Source organism: Oncorhynchus kisutch, linkage group LG23 (assembly GCF_002021735.2).
Source record: "Oncorhynchus kisutch isolate 150728-3 linkage group LG23, Okis_V2, whole genome shotgun sequence".
Lineage (NCBI taxonomy): Eukaryota > Metazoa > Chordata > Actinopteri > Salmoniformes > Salmonidae > Oncorhynchus > Oncorhynchus kisutch.
In genome coordinates, this window is record NC_034196.2 from 5,787,889 (window position 1) to 5,810,981 (window position 23,093).

Here is a 23,093-nt window from a genome sequence, read left to right on the forward strand (position 1 = left end):
AACACATTTTTGGCAGTAAAATGCAACAACAAAACATTATTTATAGGAAAACATTACAACTATTAATATGTATTTTGAACACTATTGTTTGTTTACAAGCATGATAGCGGTCATTTTTGTTTATGGTTGACACAGCCTTTTTGCCATTAGCCGATCAGTGTTCTCAACGAGTTTAAAGCATGTGAATGCACACAACTCTTTTCTCCCAGTTTACAAGTAGTATTTTCAGAGTTTCCACTTAGTATGAATGCAGCTTAGGTCACAATTTTCTTTTTTACAAGATGGAGTCAAGATAGATCCCCCCATTTCCTGGCATACCCACTCCCTATATCAAGTCAAACCAGGTAGTGACTATGGGTGTGACTAGGGAGTGCCCAAAGCGGAGCCCACAGCCTATACACATCTCAATGGGTGAATCTACAGTGAGGCAAAAAAGTATTTAGTCAGCCAACAATTGTGCAAGTTCTCCCACTTAAAAAGATGAGAGAGGCCTATAATTTTCATCATAGGTACACTTCAACTATGACAGACAAAATGAGAAAAAAAGTCCAGAAAATCACATTGTACGATTTTTTTATGAATTTATTTGCAAATTATGGTGGAAAATAAGTATTTGGTCAATAACAAAAGTTTCTCTCATAACTTATATATATATATACCCTTTGTTGGCAATGACAGAGGTCAAACGTTTTCTGTAAGTCTTCACAAGGTTTTCACACACTGTTGCTGGTTGCTGGTATTCCTCCATGCAGATCTCCTCTAGAGCAGTGATGTTTTGGGGCTGTTTGCTGGGCAACACGGACTTTCAACTCCCTCCAAAGATTTTCTATGGGGTTGAGATCTGGAGACTGGCTAGGCCACTCCAGGACCTTGAAATGCTTCTTACGAAGCCACTCCTTCGTTGCCCGGGCGGTGTGTTTGGGATCATTGTCATGCTGAAAGACCCAGCCACGTTTCATCTTCATTGCCCTTGCTGATGGAAGGAGGTTTTCACTCAAAATCTCACGATACATGGCCCCATTCATTCTTTCCTTTACACGGATCAGTCGTCCTGGTCCCTTTGCAGAAAAACAGCCCCAAAGCATGATGTTTCCACCCCCATGCTTCACAGTAGGAATGTTATTCTTTGGATGCAACTCAGTATTCTTTGTCCTCCAAACACGACGAGTTGAGTTTTTAACAAAAAGTTATATTTTGGTTTGATCTGACCATATGACATTCTCCCAATCTTCTTCTGGATCATCCAAATGCGCTCTAGCAAACTTCAGACGGACCTGGACATGTACTGGCTTAAGCAGGGGGACACGTCTGGCACTGCAGGATTTGAATCCCTGGCAGTGTAGTGTGTTACTGATGGTAGGCTTTGTTACTTTGGTCCCAGCTCTCTGCAGGTCATTCACTAAGTCCCCCCGTGTGGTTCTGGGATTTTTGCTCACCGTTCTTGTGATCATTTTGACCCCACGGGGTGAGATCTTGCATGGAGCCCCAGATCGAGGGAGATTATCAGTGGTCTTGTATGTCTTCCATTTCCTAATAATTGCTCCCACAGTTGATTTCTTCAAACCAAGCTGCTTACCTATTGCAGATTCAGTCTTCCCAGCCTGGTGCAGGTCTACAATTTTGTTTCTGGTGTCCTTTGACAGATCTTTGGTCTTGGCCATAGTGGAGTTTGGAGTGTGACTGTTTGAGGTTGTGGAGAGGTTGTGGACAGGTGTCTTTTATACTGATAACAAGTTCAAACAGGTGCCATTAATACATGTAACGAGTGGAGGACAGAAGAGCCTCTTAAAGAAGAGGCTCTGTGAGAGCAGGTCTCACAGGTCTGTGAGAGCCAGATATCTTGCTTGTTTGTAGGTGATCAAACACTTATTTTCCACCATAATTTGCAAATAAATTCATTAAAAATCCTACAATGTGATTTTCTGGATTTTTTTCTCTCATTTTGTCTGTCATAGTTGAAGTGTACCTATGATGAAAATTATAGGCCTCTCTCATCTTTTTAAGTGGGAGAACTTGCACAATTGGTGGCTGACTAAATACTTTTTTGCCCACTGTAAACCTTATTTTCTTGATTCCTTATGTCCTCTCTCCTTGCCTTCATATGCAAACATATTGGAGGAGATGATCGAGGACTCTCAGACCTTCTCCTCCAATGCCTTTCACGAAGGAGGCGAGGAGAGAGGACATGAGGAATCAAGAAAAGACAACTGAGACTCACCCAAGGAATCATATTTTTTGCTTATTTAATCAGGCAAATCAGTTAAGAACAAATTATTATTTACAATGATGGCCTGGGAACAATGGGTTAACTGCCTTGTTTAGGGCAGAACGACAGATTTTGACCTTGTCAGCTCGGGGATTCAATCTAGCAACCTTTCAGTTACTGGCCCAACGCTCTGACCACTAAGCTCCCTGCCGTCCCATACACACCTTGTGTGTTACAATCAGATCCCACCTGTCACCTGATAGATAGGAGAACAAAATATCTCCTACTCTTGTATCTGAGTTTCAGCTGTCAAAGTACCATTTATTAGTCACTGGATTTTATGACATCATCTTGAATTTATTCCATTCAGGCTCTGTAACATGACACAAATAGCATATTGAATGATGCACCAAGTGAACGACAGACGGAAATATGATTTCCAGTCTGAATCATTCAATTCTATTCTGTATACAAAATACTGTATGCACGGCATATTTCAAAACTCATGAATGACATGAACACATTTCAAACCAAGCGTAATTAATGAGAGTGTCACTCCCTGACCTTAGAGAGCTTTTTATGTCTCTATTTTGGTTTGGTCAGGGTGTGATTTGGGTGGGCATTCTATGTAAATTTTTCTATGTTTTGTTTTGGCCGGGTGTGGTTCTCAATCAGGGACAGCTGTCTATCCATGTCTCTGATTGGGAACCATACTTAGGTAGCCTTTTCCCACCTGTTTTTGTGGGTAGTAATTCTCTGTTTTGTGTTTCTGCACCTGATAGAACTGTTTGTTGTCGTTTTGCTCTTTGTTCAAGTGGTTTTTGAAAATAAATCATGAGCACTTACCACACTGCGCTTTGTTCAACTCCTTCAACAGATGAGCGTGACAGAGAGGTTCAAGTAGCGAAGCTGGGTGAAACACTATCATATTTGTTTGCCGTTATTATTATTCTCCTTCCGGCGATTTGGTGAAAAAAAATGCAAACTCCGGTGAGATGGTAAGGCCCAGGAGGGTGAAACTTTGCAAGATTGTAAAGGGCCAAGGGCCACACCCTATCATCCAATGCCATGCTATTTGGCCACATAGTGGAACTATAGCAAGCAATTGAAAATGCTAACTTTGAAAGGTCTCGCCCCTCAAGTGTGTAAACTATAGTCCTGAAATTGGGTACATAGGTCCCTCTCCTCACAAGGAACACATTTGCCTGAAGGACCATTAAGGTCCGGCAAGATGGATTTTCCTCCATTTTGGATTTTGTGAAAAACACTTAAAACGCTACTCATCTGGCACCGAATGACCGATCTGCAGAAAACTTGATACATGGCACCTATGGACCAAGCTCTAAATTATGTTTTTCTAGGCTAGCATCTCAAACAAAATGGCTGCTACTGACCAATAAACATTGACGTGGGATTGGTCTGGCACATAAATGCATATTAATCAGACACGTTCATTTGTATTGAAACAACTTGATACACAGGTTCTAAACACTGTCAAGACTTAACATATGTAAGAACAATCAGATCCACTGCAATAACAGGCACATATTTATATATATTGATCTGTTTGAGTCAGTCATGGAATTTGGCGCACATGCTCAGCGAAATTAGTCTACCTAACCTGTGGTTTTGTGTGGCTTCATGGTGGTGCTGTTGGATAGGAAAAAAACAATGCAAGCTTATTGTTTGCGCCCTTAACCGCTGCGCCACCCGGGAGGCCCTTGTACTAGAGTCTTTAGTTCTGATATTTAGCAAGCGTGGTAAGGAGTACAGAAGTCACTCATCCTAGGTGGACGTATCCAATTTGTCCAGATTGTGGGACATGTTGTATTTCTTTGTGTCAGGTATGTGTCAAATAATCTCTTGATATTATCCATCATAAAATAATTAACTTAACCTACAATTTTATGCACCTGCTTTATGCACAGTAACATGTAAATGAAATGCTTTATTACATAATGAGAAAAATAAATAACCATTGTTTTAGGTGTTTGTTTATTTTATTGATATTTAACTGTATATTCGTATCTGGGGGTTCTGACACAACTTGGAACATGATATTGTAACTGAAGCAATAAAAGAGCCGGACAAATGAACTTAGATGAGTTTCACTTTTGTTTACGTTCCCTTCAACTGGGGACGTAGTTCTCTCTCTCTCTCTACACTAATAGAGAATCACAACAGGATGTCCCAATACTTTTGTCCTGGGGAGATTCTCAATTAAAAAAAGAAAAGTCCTCTCCTCGACGACTCTGTCCTCCTCTTCTCATGACCCAGAAACCGTGAAGTGGTTGAGGAGCATGCCAATTCATTTGTAGGCGAACAGAGGAGTGTGCTCCCCTCTTCGATTACCTACTTCGACAGAGGATGCACAAGAGTATCCTCCCGCCGGCGAGCGCAGACGTTTTTAAAGATCCTCAACACCCCTTTTGAATCGGCAGTTTTCTCAAAGGAGAAAAGCATTTACACATTTAAAAATGATACGCTACTTATCCTTTTATCTGTAAAATGTCTTGCACAACTAACTGTTTGATCACTTTACACATTTATTTTGGGATTCCACCACTGTAAATGTAAAAATGCCAGATGATGCGCGAGTGGAGAGTTTCCTTCCATACATTTTGAATTTGTTTCCACGTTTCCTCTCCTTGTCTCCATTCCTCGATTACCTTTGACCTTTTTCAAATGCAGACGAGGAGAGGACAGAGAAGAGGATGCTAGGAGTTGAGCATCCAATTGAGATTCTCCTCTGGGCTTTACCTTTGTTTCCATCTTGATGGAGCAGCATTGACTAGATAGCCAGGGAGTACACTACTAGGCTATGGGTATCATCACAGACCTCATTAGTCATAATTCACCTGCTGTAGCTTTTTAATTTTCTCTTGAATCTGTTTATTAAACCAGTACTTTATTACAAAATGAGAAGGTGATGGGGAAGCCAATATTCTACTATATTTTGCCTGTCTATTCTATTCTCACGTCTTTCTGTCTGTCTCTTTGTATGGTCTGTCTGTCTAGTATGTATGTGGGGATACACAGACAGCATAATTACCAAGGTTCAGTCTGTGAACTGCAGATAACCCTAATGACGCGTGCATATGGATATAATCCTTCTATATCCACGCAGTCGAGATGTTAACGACGTCCATTCAATCTGACTGTAGCCTACATGGGTTTAATTTGACTCAATGGAGGATGAGTTCCTCTGGGGATACACACGTTGATCATCATCTTGCTGTTCCTGCTCCTTTCCTGTCGTCTTATAGCAAACTCTTGTGCACCCTCTGGTGCTTGCTAGTCTCCAAAACTTATTTGTGTTGCCTGCTTTGCAGATTGTCTTCCTTGTCTCTGTGGTTGCTCATTATTCAGAGACAGGCGGATCTCAGGTCATCTGCAGCTGCAGCAACGGAGAAGCAGGAAAGATGGCGATCATCCATTAGACCGGACGCACGCATGAAATACAGGACAACTTTCAGGAAGAAGATCGCTTCTCCACCAGAAGAAGACATACCTGTGAGTTTATATCGCAATTTACCAGTTTGTTAAAGATCACGGCTCGCTTGGCTTCACGGTTCAGGAGCACGTCGTTGTGTGGTAGATGAAATACAAAAGCGAGCGCCTCGTGAATGACCTGCAAAGAGTACATCTCGTTTTCTTGGTGTAGGACCAGACGTGGTGTATTGAGAGAGCCAGCCGGTGCGAGCGAGAATAAACGGGTGAACGAACGAATAACGCTTGAGCTGGCACCCATTGCATTCAAAGTAACCTAGGTTCTTCTACCTACTCACAATATACTCCCAACCTTCCATTCGTTTAGCTTTCTATCTATCCGTCTTTCGTTAAGCGTTTTGTTGAACTAGTCAAACTGGACAAGGAGGGAAAAAAAGAGAACCGAGGTTGTGAGCTGCGTGTTTCAGCACCAGGTCGGGAGAGTTTTATTTTGGCAGTCTGGCCAGGGGATTTAGCGTCGGTCCCCCGTCTGTGTTGTGCGATTGCTTCAAGAAGAAGCCATTGCACGGATTGCTCTACCTCCTCTTCTAGCCCAGCCAGCAAACCAGCCAGCCAGAGCCGAGAGAGAGAGAGTCCAGCCTCCATTAGCGACAGTCTGGCTGGCATAGCCGCTGGTACACTTCCAGACACTCACTAAAAAGCCATAGCTTGTTCCCTCAATTAAAATCTAATCTGCTGGGGATTTCGTATGGTTCTCCTTATGATTTGATCTATCAAGCTACATGGCAGCTTCATGGATGAATTACCACCTTTTTATTTTCAGTTTACACTTTAAAAAAAATAATGTATTCTTTGAGTCTGATCACCCGGGCTCTTGCTCTGGAGCTGTGAGCATAGCTGTTTTGGATGCGTATGCTGTCAGCCAGGGCTCTGAAGTCAGGTATGTCATTGTGGGGCTTCACCATAAAATGGAGGAAGGCAGATGACTCTCAGAGGAGAGCCTGGAGTCAGACAGGAGCCCTCATGGAAGAACAAAGGTTGACTTTTTTGTTGTTGCCCTGTACAGCAGCCAGTTTTGGGTTGTTATATTCAGTAGTTTGAAAGTTTTTTTGGGGTACTGCCAAATGTTTTCATTTGATTTTTGTCGTGATTTGTGAGAACTAGTAAAGGGGAAGTTTATCTTATTTTTTTATAACCTTCAGTTATTTTATTTATTTTCCTTTCCACCTGTTACATTATTGCCATTGATGTTAGGGAGAAATGGAGGGTGTTATTATTGGGTCCCAGTGGTAGGACAGTCAGTGATGGCTTGGAGCTGACAATCAGAGGCGAGAGGACAGTCAAGACACACATGGATGAAATGGGGATTTTTAATGCCTCCCCCCCCCCCACACACACACACACACACACAAGATGAGGAGTATGAAGTTGGGCTAACTCAGGAAAGTTACTGAGAGTAAAGTAGACACCTTTGAAAAGCAGTTTGCTTACATCCCGACCATCTCACATTGCAGGCTGTGGTTATTCTACAATTTAGGCTTCAGTAAGTGATGTAGACAGAGCTCTCCAACGGGTAACAATTGACATGCTTTATTACACATTGTTTTGAGATTTAAAGTTGATTACAAATGTATGACACGTGTTTTGTGATTTAGAGTTTGAATACAAGGTGATACTTGGGCTATTAAGTAGTTTGTTCATTGATTTGTTATTTATGTACTCGTTCTCGGCATGTAAAGTAAATGTAGTTCTCTTCAACCTCAGGTTCGACAGAGTTAAACTATGACTGAAGGAATGGCATTCCTTGTCACTCAGTCAGAAAAAAACAAGGTGTGCTCCTCCATGTGCGCCTGCCTGCCTTGTGTGCCTGCCTGCTTGCGTGTTCATGCTCTCCTACAGACTCACTCACACTGGCCACGGTGAAATCTTGCTGACAAGGAGACAGAGCTAGACACACTCTGCGACAACTGTGGGCTAGGAGGCAATCAAAATGGTGGCGCTAGTCTCGGTCTCTCATGTCATGTCAAGGGAACCAGTTTCTCAAGGTGGAGCTAGCTGGATGTTTGGACTGAAAATATGAAGGCTAGTGGTTGAGAAATGTGTTTGTCAGATAGCTTCAGAGCAGGTTCTTGTGTTTGCTGGGAAATTATGTTCTTGCTAGACTTCACACTGTAGTTCCTGTGTAATCTTTTACAGACACATCTTGTGCAATGCATAATCGCTTCCTCTCTGAAGGATACTGTTACAGCCCAGGTTACCTGCGTTATAATATACTATGATCACAATTCATCACTGTGGTAAACACTGTGCTTGTCATTTCAGTCCACTAGCAACATGTTTCCTTAGTATTACTCGCACTAGATTATTCTTGGATTTCCACAATAACTAAAATATAATAGATGAAAAAAACACCTGTATTTTCCACGTTTCTTTAAATAACATCTTCCTGGTCTATAAAGACTAGATGATAAAACATCTATTTGAAGTGAACTTCATGTCTATTTTTGGCTCCCAAATCTCACTTTATTACACAATACTACTACTAGCCCAACTGGTGGTTTGTTCAAGACCTCCACAGGTTGTGTGATTAGTTTACAACTATAGAGGTCAGAGGGCATGGCATTATTGAAGGATTTTTATTTTATTTTTTTACTTCAGTGTTAATCCTGATATATATTTTGTTCGTCGTTATACTCTTTACTAATAGTGCAATGTTTAGTTCAAATATTTGTGAACTGCTGTAGCAAGGATCAGGATTAAGCCACAGAAAGCACTACAAAGTCTCTCCAAATTAAACAAGGTGACTTTTAAGTTCCTATACAAGTATTGATATTAGGTAGATGTTTTATCCCTATTTAGTTGTAAGCGGAGACATTTATTTAGTTAGAGAGTTCGGCCAACTTTTAGAACAGCCGCCATGTTCGCACCTTTAAGCATTCCATTCATTCATTATCAGTGTTTCTACGACGGGTTGGTCAAAACCCATACACTGTACATATATTCTATTGTGTTATTGACTGTACGTTTGTTTATGTGTAACTCTGTGTTGTTTTTGTCGCACTGCTTTGCTTTATCTTGGCCAGGGCGCAGTTGTAAATAAGAACCTTTTCTCAAGAGGCCTACCTGGTTAAATAAAGATGAAAAAAACAAAAAAAAACAAGTGTTGATAGGTTGAGACTCGTTTGTTTGACCTGACAAAGATCCGTTTCGGATCAAAACGTTGTCAGTGAATTGGGAGCTTAAAGAGTGTGCGGGCCTTCTTGTTCTTTATTGAGACGTGTTCAAAGCCATACTAAATATCCCGTTTAGCACGAGTAAGCCTATGACGCCATAATGGGAATGTTGTTTTCTGTTCCGTTTGAGAAATCTCTGCGCATCCAGGGGGTTTGTACAAACCTTGTTGTCTGCCTCTCGACATTTGCAACAGTTTCAATATTGAAATTCGATCTCCAGTGTCCTATTGAGAATTAACGTGTCAGGACATCTTTTCTCAGCCAGTAGAAATCATGAATAAGCAAGAAATGTCAATACAAAAAGAGGTCAAATGAAATGAAATTCAGCTACTTTGCTGTTATTCTAGCTGCACTGTTTGACCTGACCGTGTTAGCCGTAGTTGGCTAGCTAGCAAGCAAGGGATAAGTGCGTTGCCAGACAGCATGGCAACAGAACATTTAGAACAAACGACTGGGTCACGTCCATAGATATAGAACTAAAGGACTTCGCGACTAGGTAGCGTCTCTGGCAACCAAACTGATAGAATGAACTGCCAGCCGGTTTAGCTAGCAACCATACATGTGTCGGGATTAGGCCTATATTTTCATTGAGGGATGAAATAGTAGCCTATGAATATATTTCTCAAAATATTTTTTATTATTTAATTGGTAACCTGTTGTAGAAAAGCAATTGTACACTCGAGGTTGTGCAAAGCAACTTTTTTTGCACGGTTGTGCTTGGCACACCCTGACCTTAGAGCCTTTTTATTTCTCTGTTTGGTTAGGTCAGGGTGTGATTTGGGTGGGCATTCTATGTTTTCTATTTCTTTGTTTTTGGCCGAGTGTGGTTCCCAATCAGAGGCAGCTGTCTATCGTTGTCTCTGATTAGGGATCATATATAAGTTGTTTTCCGTTTGGGTTTTGTGGGATCTTGTTTTCTGTATAGTTTCTTTGCCTTGCAGAACTATTTTGCTTTTGGTATCATCAACAAAAAAAATCATGTACGCCTACCACGCTGCACCTTGGTCCGGTCATTCCACAAATGAGAGCCGTTACAGTGCTGTACTCTGCGGACCGCAGCACAGCCATGCAAGAGAAATGGTTTAGCACGCCCTCTTGTGTACAATTGCTTTATTGGAATCTTGTGCATAGCGGTTCACAGAATGTAAACAATGCTATTGGTCAATATTGCCCATGGTGAGCTAACATGGCTGCCATGACATGTAGTATCGTGTAAATGCATCATAATGCAGAAACCTCATTGTCTCAACTTTCTAAACACATGGCTCTGGTTGTAAGGGATCTACTGTTGTGAACATTAGTCCAGTTCCTATAACAATCAGATATGCAACATAAAGAGGGACGTTAGAGAACAGCTCAGAAACTTTGAAAAATGGCACAGCAGGATTTGAAGGTTAGGTATTTAAGGATTACAGAAAGAAAGCCTCCATTTATATTGAACAAAAATATAAACACAACATGTAAAGTGTTATTCCCATGTTTTATGAGCTGAAATAAAAGATCCCAGAAATGTTCCATACACACAAAAAGCTTATTTCTCAAAGATTGTGTGAACAAATGTGTTTACATCCCTGATAGTGAACAATTCTCCTTTGCCAAGATAATCCATCCACCTGACAGGTGTGGCATATCAAGAAGCTGATTAAACATCATGATTATTACGCAGGTGCACCTTGTGCTGTGGATAATAAAAAGCCACTCTAAAATGTGCAGTTTGGTCACACAACACAGTGCCACAGATGTGTCAAGTTTTGAGGGAGCGTGCAATTGGCATGCTGACTGCAGGAATGTCCACCAGAGCTGTTGCTGTTCATTTCGCTACCATAAGCTGCCTCCAACGTCGTTTTAGAAAATGTGGCAGTATGTACAACTGGCCTCACAACCACAGACCACGTGTAACCATGCCAGCCCAGGATATCCACATCCGGCTCCTTCACCTGTGGAATCGTCTTAGACCAGCAACCCGGACAGCTGATGAAACTGTGGGTTTGCACAACTGTAGAATTTCTGAACAAACTGTCAGAAACCGTCTCAGGGAAGCTCATCTGAGTGCTCGTCGTCCTCACCGGAGTCTAGACCTGACCTTGACCTGACTGCAGTTTAGCATCGTAACTGACTTCAGTGGGCAAATGCTCACCTTCGGTGGCCACTGGCATGCTGGAGACGTGTGCACTTCACGGATGAATCCTGGTTTCACCTGTACTGGCCAGATGGCAGACAACGTGTATTGTGTTGGCGAGCGGGTTTACGGATGTCAACCTTGTGAATAGAGAGCGCCATGGGGGCGGTGGTATTATAGTATGGGCAGGCATAAGCTACAGACAATGAACACAAGCGCATTTTTTCGATGGCAATTTGAATGCACAGAGATACTGTGACGAGATCCTGAGGCCCATTGTTGTGCCATTCATCCACCGCCATCACCTCATGTTTCAGCATGATAATGCACAGCCCCATGTCGCAAGGATCTGTACACAATTGCTGGAAGCTGAAAGAGTCCCAGTTCTTCCATGGCCTCCATACTCACCAGACATGTCACCCATTGAGAATGTTTGGGATGCTCTGGATCGACATGTACGGCAGCGTGTTCCAGTTCCCGCCAATATCCAGCAACTTCGCATAGCCATTGAAGAAGAGTGGGACAACATTCCAAAGGCCACAATCAACAGCTTGATGAACTATATGCAAAGGAGATGTGTCGCACTACATAAGGCAAATAGTGGTCACAGCAGATACTGACCGGTTTTCTGATCAACACCCCTACTTTTATCCCCGTATCTGTGACCAACAGGTACGATATCTGTATTCCCAGTCATGTGAAATCCATAGATTAGGGACTAATGAATTTATTTCAATTGACTTATTCCTTATATAAGCTGTAACTCAATCAAATCTTTGAAATCGTTGCGTTTCTGTTTTTGTTCAGTGTATAATTTTTTAAAGGGGAAGAATTAGACAACATAATGAATAGTTAGTGGAGGAGGTAGGAAATGGAGCTCACACAAGAGGCAGAATGATGCACTCTACTGTAGGTACCTGGGGCAGAGGTAGAGACTGGAGAGAGACACACAAAAGCCAACTGAAATGGTCCAGTGAGTGCTTTCTTGACATGATGCATTGGCTCACATTTTTATATAGCAGGCTACATGACCCTATTTCAGAAGGGCCCCTATGTGTCAATATTGGCCATTGAATGTGTTTTGACTTATCAAAACGCAGCTTCCTGCTTGTTGATGAACTTTAATTTGATTCAAACACTAGCTCACGTTACAGCTATTTCTATTCTGAACTTGATTTTGTCTTTAGATGAATGGGCACAGGTCATGGTAGAATAAATTAAACTGGATAATGAGGTGGTTTTCTTGTGGAAATGACATTCTGGTTACTGTTGCCATGTTTCACTTCAGTGCCAATGGCGTCATCTTACTCTGTATGCTAACTTTGGAAGTGGTTATGAAATAACTTTGCTTAACTGTTTACTTTGCATTATAAAATACATTAGGGCCAGGGAGTTTTTCCCGGGTTATGCCAGCTTGTGGAAGGAGGTTCTTATGTGTTCTATCTGTAGAAACATTTGACACTATATATCATTTTGTGTGAAATGTTTTTAAGCATTTGGCTTTACGGTATGTGATGACTGCACTTACACTTATATTTTGAAATGAGGAGGCACGGAAACAAGACACAATGTCCAGGGCCCATCATGGCACATCTAGGCCTATTTTGACCCAAATGGAAGAAGACCCATTGTGTGTGTCGACGCCAAGTCTTCTAACAAATTACCATATTTAATCAGACTGATATATGCTAGCCACCAGCTTTAGCTTTAGGTCAGAGGTCAGCTAGTCTGGTGAGTCACATCCACAATGCTTCATAAGCTTTTCAAGCAAGACACAGTATTACTAACCCTGCCAGTTAACTCTGAGCTACTTCCGAGTTGTCTGTGGTGGAAAGAGAGAGACGCCTGGAGATGCCTGTTGCTGAGGCAGTCTGGTGGCAGGGCACAAGGCCGTCTTTGAGAGGGAACAGGAGTGGTCTTGTAGAGACGATCCACTGGCCTCAGCCTATGGAGCAATGAAGCTGTCCAACGGTGATTTTAAATATTTCAGGAGTTGGAATGGAGGCCCCACTGGTAAGTTAATATTAATGGGGCTCTTCATCTTTCCATCACAATTTGTGTCGCTGTTCGAGAGGGTGGTTCGGCTCACCTGAAGAGGGAACGTTAGGGATACGTCTCTTCTACAAATAAGAGAGTCACAAAAAAGCTGAAAAGGTTTAAAAAGACGTTCCAAAAGATCCCGTCTAGAAAATCGCAATTCTTTTAGGCTTTCCAGTTTCCAACAGTAGGATCTATGTCTATGTCCCTCTCCGGTCATATCAAGACCTCTGGACCAGCTTGTAACCTCACCAAACATTGTAACTGTAGTATCTGCTATGTCAAGGTTACAAGGAAGATGGCGGTAAATGGTGAATGTTTTGGCAGACGTACAGAGAGGTCATTTTGAGAAATTTGGCCTACACCTCATCAAAAGCAATAATGTTTTAAGATGAGTCATTTATCTTTAAATGTTGCAGCTATATTAAAGGATTAAAGGAAAAAGAGACATCATTTACAGACCTTTGACCCAAGTCTGAAAATAGAGGACAGCTTTCAAAATTCTTCTGGTGTTGACCATCACTGAAGCGAGGTAGAAGAACCATGCACTTATTGAATGGTTTGATTCTTCAGATGACAGCTCTGAACGTAGTGGGCAAACCCCAACGCATGGAGAGAGTGAGCTGATGTAATCTTATAGTAATCTTGTCGTGGGCTAATCTTGTTACAACCTATTCACATCCTTTGTTTCATACCCATGTGGGTGTCTGTCAACAGAGACCAATGATAGTCACGCTTTGCGTAGTATGTGTGATCCCTCAAGGGAGAAATGAAATCCGTGTGCCTCCAAGTCTATTTTGAATCGGACACATTGGTAGATTCAGATTGGCTTTGTAGATTCAGATCGGCTTTGTAACATTGGAAAAACGGTGCCAAACAGAGATGGGTTATGGACTGGCTGCATGGTTGTATTGTGGAACGCTGAATGCACCATGAGGTATGGGCCCTGGTCAAAAGTAGTGCACTATATAGGGAGTAGGGTACTATTTGAGACGCATAGTTTCCTTTCCTGAAGTAATTGTCTTTGTGGAAAAACACTTCCTGGTTACTCTCCAAGACTGTCCTTGGAGATCCTTCTTCTGTTTCTTTAACTCCACTTATTAATCCTTGACCCAGCACGTTCCCTTTGGGAAATACAAAACCAAGCCATTTTGAAAGAAAGAGCCATAACTTGAGTTTTGCTTCAACCAGCAGACCGAGGGTTTGACTGGGAGTCTCCTCTCAACTGGTCACGAAATCTAGAATCTTGTTTTAAGGTCGGTGATCACTAGTCACCATTTTAAAGTTCTCATACATTTGTAAACGGAAACATGAGTGTTGCCATTTGCTCAGCTTGTTTGTTTCCATGCTGACCTTTTGGCCTGGGTCTTTGACCTTGAGGCCTTTCGACAATCACACCATTTGATAGAGATTCCTGGATTTCGAGAGATTTCTTGTGACATTATAATTGTAATTTGCACAGCCTTGAGGTGCTGAGCAGCTGTCATTTGGGTAGGATCGTGGAAATTCCACAATGTGAGATGACCCTTTAATTGAGTACTAAAGTGATGGTTTTATGGTAATGGTTTTAGATATGGGAGGCAGATATTGTTTCATAGTGGCCTTGCATACGGCTGGTCTGAATGATTGCGGAATAGTTGTTTCTTGAGACAGTTGGTGTGTCGGATGTTTTTCTGCAACTCGAATGCACACTGTTTTCCCTTTACTACCTATTACTGAATTTCAAGCAACAACTGTAGCTAGTGAGAGCGTTGAGAAAATGGATACAAATGATGAAATCCTGACACTATGCCAAGCAAAGCATTGGCAGGATATGGCCTCAAGGATTACATAAAATTAATGACATTTGAACAAAATATCATTTAACACATCTTGTTGGTGCTTAGCCTACCTTGTACATCTGTTGATTCCTTTCCGTTGCAATGTAGCACTCAATCGCAAGTGTTTTGAGCAGGAGAAACATCAAAGTAAAGCGAGGTTTGCGTCATCTGAGAAGTTGCTTAGGTGCATGTCTCAGCTCACACCATGGAGAATACTCCAACCCAAAAGGCAGAGAAACCTGGCGAGAAGTACCTCCACCTATTTGGTTAATAATAAAATAATCATGCTCAAGGCTTGCAATTAGTCTGTTGCACTTAATAATTTTTGAGGATGCCATATTTAATTAACCTGGTTGCTGTGAGCCTAAAAGCAAGAGTTTTGTCAGTTTCCATCAGAAATAGAAACATATTAACTAAATATGAAGCACGGCAAATGTAGTTCATTAAACACAAAACGTGGAGTCACCAGGTAGATCGGTCTATATTTGTGTTACATTGTGTTATCTGTAAACCTTACTCATGGCCTCTCATGGCCTCTCATGGCCCTTCTCAAGATCCGTATTTGGTGGCGGTGTGCACTATAATCCTCAAATCTCTTGAGATCTGTCTGTCTGAAGAAGACCTTGTGGTGATCATGCATCCACCGACCAGAAAACAACTTCTCCTTTCCCTGGCAGCTATGACGGCAGAAAATAAGAAAGGAAACTGGTCCAGGTCTGTGCTCTTAGCTAAACAGTCCTATCTGTGTAACAAGATAGCAGGATAAAGGCAGGTAGCAGGGTATGGAGGGGGAATGGGTTGCCAATGCAGACCTTGAGGATCACAAAATGGTGGATGACCGTCCAATGCCACTGAGCCACTGATACTTCCCCGTTCTCTCTCTCCTGCTCTGCAGTGGGCTGGGACTCGGCAGTGAAATGGAGCGCTGTCTCTGTGTAGCTAGCTCTGTTCTGTCTGTGTAGCTAGCTCTGTTCACCCCAGCCTCGGCTCTGCTGCCCTCTGTGATGCAGAAGATAATTCTGTCAGGCCAGAGGGAACAACAAGCCATGTGAGGTGACTCTGCTTAAAACAGGTTGAGCAATAGTCTGATGAGACATCACTGTACCCCAGCCATGCATGGCAGGAAGGATCCAGAGTACTGAGACTCTTATCTAGCCTAGCTGCCATCAAACCAAACCGACCAGGTTTTTAAGGGTTTACTAAGCCATGTTTTGTTGCTTTTGTTGATTGCTTTTTGCAGTTTTGAAGGTCACACAGTCAGTTGGTGAAATGATAATGGCTTCCTCTTTGGATTAATCCAGCAATATTTGTTGTTAATATTCAATGTGGTGTATGTTTGCTTCAGCAGGCCATGTTAAATGTTAGGAGAATATTATACTAGCACATTGATCTATGAGTAGATCGTAGCGGCCTTGTCTTTGAGGCTTTATACCATGATTAAATACATAGCTAGCTAAATGACATGAGAGGGACAACTATGGAGGAGAGCACTTTTCTCTCTTGATCTGCAGCTTCATGATCTTCTGCTTGTGCAAGAGGGGCCATTGCTCTTGAGTGCTCTGTGTCACAACCACCCTTTTTAGAAGCAGTGTAGCAACAATAGAAGCTTTCTATAAGAGACAAATGCTACCCTCGGAGCAAGGTTGTACTGTGCCATGACGTGCTCTTTTGATTCAACCCTCTGAACCATGGAGTGGCTTTGATGGAAATGGGAAATGGTTTGGTTTGGCAGGCAGGCAGCTCAGACCGCATAAAGAACAACAAAATGTGTCGATTATTAAGCATTAAACGCTGGTGAGCGGTAGCAAGCTCGGTTGATGTCAGGTGACTATCTGTCATCTGATAATGACTGTCGGACAAGGCTCCTTTTCTGAATTTGCGGGACTATGGATTCCCAAACATCAATAGCAAATGACAATTTCTCACTGTGGATTAGCATAAAATTGTGCTTAGCTATCCTCATGGTGTTTTTTGAAGTGAAGTCCTGCTTCAAGCTCTCAGTCAGCATTTCAAGTCTGAGGTCCAAAGATCAAAAGCCTCCTTGCTCTATTAGTACTGAAGCCACACAGGTTTAGTAATGATATGTAACACAAGTATTTAACAAGCGTTTTTTTTTGTTTTGATAAGGATAGTCATATTATAAGCATTTACATTGTTGATTAATTCATTAGCTCATTATTACTCAGAGATCTATTAAAATGGAGAAGATCAAGATATTTATTTCAGAGGAGAAGCTGTTGCTACCACGTTTACATCTCTATAGTAAACATGGCCATTTTCTGTGAATACCCATGATTCAGACGGGTCCTGTCGTCACCCAGTCTGTATCGCCAATCCCTCAGTCGGATTGTGATATTAACGACGGTCAGTGAAACATCTGCCTGTGTAGAAGCAGTGCTTTAGTTGGGTGTTAGGTGTTCTCTGTCTGAGAAGCTTCATGTTAGTTGGTTAATGGTTGACCTAGTTCAACTCGGCTGCCATATGCTTCCTGGAACACATTTCATCTAAAATAAAAGCACATTTTTTTGTTGGAGATTGTACATTACAGTAATCTTCTCCAATCATCTCATTTAGTAATGTTTCAAGCCAAGGTGTCATAATATTAAAATAATTTTGAAAACATTGTAAAATATTGGATTATTAGAATCCTGAAAACATTGTAAAATATTGGATTATTAGAATCCTGAAAACATTGTAAAATATTGGATTATTAGAATCCTGATCCATCCATGCATCCATGCTGATTGATTCATCATATTCACAGTGGTCTGCAGTGGGCTAAATCAGGGTCACATAGTGTTTCTTGGTAGTCTTAAACAAATCTACTTTGAAACAAAAGTATACAAAAGTATACGCCTAATCCATATGGGTTAAAACAAGAAGACACCTGTACCAGATATAGAGTTGAAATGTATTCAATTTTGAGTTTGCATCCCAATATAACAAAACATAGAAACACTGGATTTTCAGCAATAGAAACACGATTTTTGGCGTAAAGAAACAGTTAATAACAACAAACGAATAACATTCCACCCATGAGACCACTAGAGGGAGATTTGGTCATTTGACTGCAGGAAAGGTCTACAAAAAACTAGATTAAGACCTTTTTAAAGACCTTTTTTACTCAAGTGGTTAACGACTTACTTTTGGTCATGTAGTGTATGTGGACACCTATTCGTTGAACATCTAATTCCAAAATCATGGGCATTAATATGGAGTTGGTCCCCCCTTTGCTGCTATAACAGCCTCCACTCTTCTGGGAAGGCTTTCCACTAGATTTAGGAACATTGCTGCAGGGACATTCTTCCATTCAGCCAAAAGAGTATTAGTGAGGTTGGGCACTGATGTTGGGCGATTAGGCCTGACTCGCAGACGGCGTTCCATTTCATCGCAAAGGTGTTCGATGGGATTGAGGTCAGGGCTCTCTGCAAGTCCTTCCACACCGATCTTGACAAACCATTTTTGTGCTTTGTGCACGGGGGCCTTGTTATGCTGAAACAGGTAAGGGCCTTTCCCAAACTGTTGCCACAAAGTAGGAAGCACAGAATCATCTAGAACCTCATTGTATCCTGTAGCGTTAACCCATTTCATGACTGAACAGTTATTGTGCTGACGTTGCTTCCAGAGGCAGTTTGGAACTCAGTAGTGAGTGTTGCAACCAAGGACAGATGATTTTTACGTGCTACGCTCTTCAGCACTCTGCTGGTCTCGTTCTGTGAACTTGTGTGGCCTACCACTTTGTGGTTGAGCCGTTGTTGCTCCTAGACATTTCCACTTCACAACAACAGCACTTACAGTTGACCAGGGCAGCTCTAGCAGGGCAGAAATCAGATGAATTGACTTGTTGGAAAGGTGGCATCCTATGACGATGCCACGTTGAAAGTCACTGAGCTCTTTAGTAAGGCCATTCTACTGATAATGTTTGTATATGGAGATTGCATGTCAGTGTGCTCAATTTTATACACCTGTCAGCAACAGGTGTGGCTGAAATAGCCAAATCCACTCATTTGAAGGGGTGTCCACATACTTGTGTATATATAGTGTATGTCACCACCATTTTAGACTACTGAGGAGATATCTCCTACTCTGAGCCTGGGTTGATGTCACCACTCACCATGCCTAGCAGCTGTCCGCTGGGCAGGGACTCACTGGAAGATGGCTGTCTGATGTAACCTCATATGGCCCATGATACCAGCAGGGTGCCTCTGAAATCGCACCCTATTCCCTATGCAGTGCACTACTTTTTACCAGGGCCTGACCCATGATACCAGGGCTGAAATGACACTCTGTTCCCTAAAGTGCACTACTTTTGACCAGAGCCATATGGCACCCTATTCTCTATGTAGTGCACTTCTTTGGCCACAGAGCTCTGGTCAAATTATACCAGCAGATTTTTCCCCCACTGGTTGTTCTTTTGACCAATCACATCAGAACTTTTCATTTTCAGATCTGATTGGTCAAAAGACCAATTAGTGAAAACAAGATCAGGACTGGGCTGCCTGTCGAAACCAGGGGAGAATGATTCCCCTCTCATTGAAGTCACGGAAGTTCAAGGCCCACCACGACACTGCAGGCATTTGTTAGCAGAACCGATTATTTAAAAATCACAGACAGAAGCATAATTTGGTTGCTAATGGCAGCCCGGTCGGGGTACTGCAGGGGCCTTCAATTTGAGTTCCTACTCCATGAGAGGGGGCAGCACTGAGCTAGCCTGCAACGTCACTTCCTAGAGTAGCTCAAATTGCTCATGTTATGTCTCCATGAGGGGGCAGCACTGAGCTAGCCTGCAACGTCACTTCCTAGAGTAGCTCAAATTGCTCATGTTATGTCTCCATGAGAGGGGGCAGCACTGAGCTAGCCTGCAACGTCACTTCCTAGAGTAGCTCAAATTGCTCATGTTATGTCTCCATGAGAGGCAATCTTAACCGGCTTTATTTGACTTCAATGCGCTACTGAGTCTTCACATAGGAATGAATGGTGTCACGTGATTGATGGCTTTGTCCATTCATATATACAGTCATTGGTCTAAACACAGACATAAAGGCTCTGCATGGTCAATCTGATGTCTGCATTGGCCGTGCAGCATTTATGATGATACGGTCTCTGCAGAAGTCAAGGGGGCATTCATACTTCTTGCGCTTCGCAGCGCAGGTCAGACCTATTCAGCAGAGCTGTTGTGAAGTAAGTTATCAAGGAAGTGAGTTTGTGGTTATACAAGACCTTCCGCCCGCTACCTACCGTCAATCAATCAGCTAAATGGAGCTATATGGGGCCCTCTTCATTGTTAAAAATTTGGGAGGCATACGGCGATGCGGTACGGAGTGCAATTTGGCCTCTGCATGCATCCGGAGGCTCCGCAATTGTTTCACACCCTCTACAGTGCATTCGGAATGTATTCAGGCTCCTTGACATTATCCACATTTACGTTACAACCTTATTCTAAAAATGTACTTATCAATCTACACACAATACCCTATAATGACAAAGCAAAAACAGTTTTAGACATTTTTGCAAAGTATTTAAAATAAACTTAAATATCACCTTTAACTTAAGTTTTCAGACCCTTTCTCAGTACTTTGTTGAATCACCGTTGGCAGCGATTACAGCCTTGAGTCTTCTTGGGTATGATGCTACAAGCTTGGCACACCTGTATTTGGGGAGTTTCTCCCAGTCTTCTCTGTAGATCGGGCTCTGGCTGGGCCACTCAATGAATTCAGAGACTTGTCCCGAAGACACTTCTGCTTTGTCATGGCTGTGTGCTTAGTCGTTGGAAGGTGAACCTTTGCCCCAGTCTGAGGTCCTGAGCGCTCTGGAGCAGGTTTTCATCAACGATGTCTCTGTACTTTGCTCCGTTCATCCTTTCCTCGATCCTGACTAGTCTACCTGTCCCACTGGAGGCCACTGTGTTCTTGGGGATCTTCAATACTGCCTACATTTTTTGGTGCCCTCGACACAATCCTGTCTCAGAGCTCTATGGACAATTCCTTTGACCTCATGGCTTGGTTTTTGCTCTGACATGCACTGTCAACTGTGGGATCTTATATAGTGTGCCTTTCCAAATCATGTCCAATCAAATTGTAGAAACATCTCAAGGATGATCAATGGAAACAGGATGCACCTGAGCTCAATTAGGAAGCAACACTGATTGACAATAAATGTCACATGCTGTTGTGCAAATGGAATAGACAACAGGTGGACATTATAGGCAATTAGCAAGACACCCTCAATAAAGGAGTGGTTCTGCAGGTGGGGACCACAGACCACTTCTCAGTTCCTATGCTTCCTGGCTGATGTTTTGGTCACTTTTGAATGCTGGCTGTGCTTTCACTCTAGTGGTAGCATGAAACGGAGTCTACAACCCACACAAGTGGCTCAGGTAGTGCAGCTCATCCAGGATGGCACATCAATGCGAGCTGTGGCAAGAAGGTTTGCTGTGTCTGTCAGCGTAGTGTCCAGAGCATGGAGGCGCTACCAGGAGACAGGCCAGTACATCAGGAGATGTGGAGGAGGCCGTAGGAGGGCAACAACCCAGCAGTAGGACCGCTACCTCCGCCTTTGTGCAAGGAGAAGCAGGAAGAGCACTGCCAGAGCCCTGTAAAATGACCTCCAGCAGGCCACAAATGTGCATGTGTCTGTTCAAACGGTCAGAAACAGACTCCATGAGGGTGGTATGAGGGCCCGACGTCCACAGGTGGGGGTTGGGCTTACAGCCCAACACCGTGCAGGATGTTTGGCATTTGCCAGAGAACACCAAGATTGGCAAATTTGCCACTGGCGCCCTGTGCTCTTCACAGATGAAAGCAGGTTCACACTGAGGACGTGACAGACGTGACAGAGTCTGGAGACGCCGTGGAGAATGTTCTGCTGCCTGCAACATCCTCCAGCATGACCGATTTGGCGGTGGGTCAGTCATGGTGTGGGGTGGCATTTCTTTGGGGGTCGCACAGAGGTAGCCTGACTGCCATTAGGTACCGAGATGAGATCCTCAGACCCCTTGTGAGCCCATATGCTGGTGCGGTTGGCCCTGGGTTCCTCCTAATGCAAGACAATGCTAGACCTCATGTGGCTGGAGTGTGTCAGCAGTTCCTGCAAGAGGAAGGCATTGATGCTATGGACTGGCCCGCCCGTTCCCCAGACCTGAATCCAATTGAGCACCTCTGGGACATCATGTCACGCTCCATCCACCAACGCCACGTTGCACCACAGACTGTCCAGGAGTTGGAGGATGCTTTAGTCCAGGTCTGGGAGGAGATCCCTCAGGAGACCATCTGCCACCTCATCAGGAGCATGCCCATGTGTTGTAGGGAGGTCATACAGGCACGTGGAGGCCACACACACCACTGAGCCTCATTTTGCATTGTTTTAAGGACATTACATCAAAGTTGGATCAGCCTGTAGTGTGGTTTTCCACTTTAATTTTGAGTGTGACTCCAAATCCAGACCTCCATGGGTTGATAAATTTGATTTCCATTGATAATTTTTGTGTGATTTTGTTGTCGGCACATTCAACTATGTAAAGAGAAAATGATTTAATAAGAATATTTCATTCAATCAGATCTAGGATGTGTTATTTTAGTGTTCCCTTTATTTTTTTGAGCAGTGTGTATATATATTTAAATACATTTGCAAACATTTCAAAAAATCTGATTTAACTGTCATTATGTGGTATTGTGTGTAGATTGATGAGGGAAAAAAATATGAATTCAATTTTAGAATAAGGGTGTAACGTAACAAAATGTGAAAAGTCAAAGGGTCTGAATACTTTCTGAATGCACTGTGTATCGAGGCTCCCACCACATTTTCAGATCAAGCATAAATTGGCTTCTAAGTGAATACATAGGGAACAGGGTGCCATTTCAGACACATACCAGTTGACATCTTATTAATCTTATGATATTGTACCCATTCTAACTGCAGACTCTTGATTTATGTCCTCTGTTTTGAATTGGACTCATCGATCAGCCAGGTGGAATCAGTGATTAATCTCTGTGTTTTTAGACACCTGCTCAAATGAGTAAAGCCACACAATCAAATAATTTATATTTTCTCCTCTTATGACAATGTCATCATCATTACGCGCATCAGCACAATATTGGACTCACCTTGACTCCATTACTTTGTTGATTGCCCCTCTATCTGTCTGCTCCTCAGTTTGTTCCCCGCGTCAGCATTGATGTTATGTTTTCCCCTGCCCAGACGCTGTTCTTGTTTGTTTCTTGTCTGTTATC

General features: G+C 42.6%; 1 protein-coding gene across 4 annotated transcripts in view; it reads left to right on the top strand.

Annotated features, from left to right (window-relative positions):
- The first annotated feature begins 5,351 nt into the window (after positions 1-5,351).
- LOC109877830 (zinc finger protein 462) overlaps positions 5,352-23,093 on the top strand; it is a 91,957-nt gene continuing 74,215 nt past the window's right edge. The window contains exon 1 of one of the 4 annotated variants that reach the window (XM_031803137.1): positions 5,352-5,719. The gene's annotated coding sequence lies outside the window, so the exon portion shown is untranslated. The remainder of the gene's footprint in view (positions 5,720-23,093) is intronic. The other 3 variants (XM_031803136.1, XM_031803135.1, XM_020470048.2) reach the window with 3 other exon arrangements.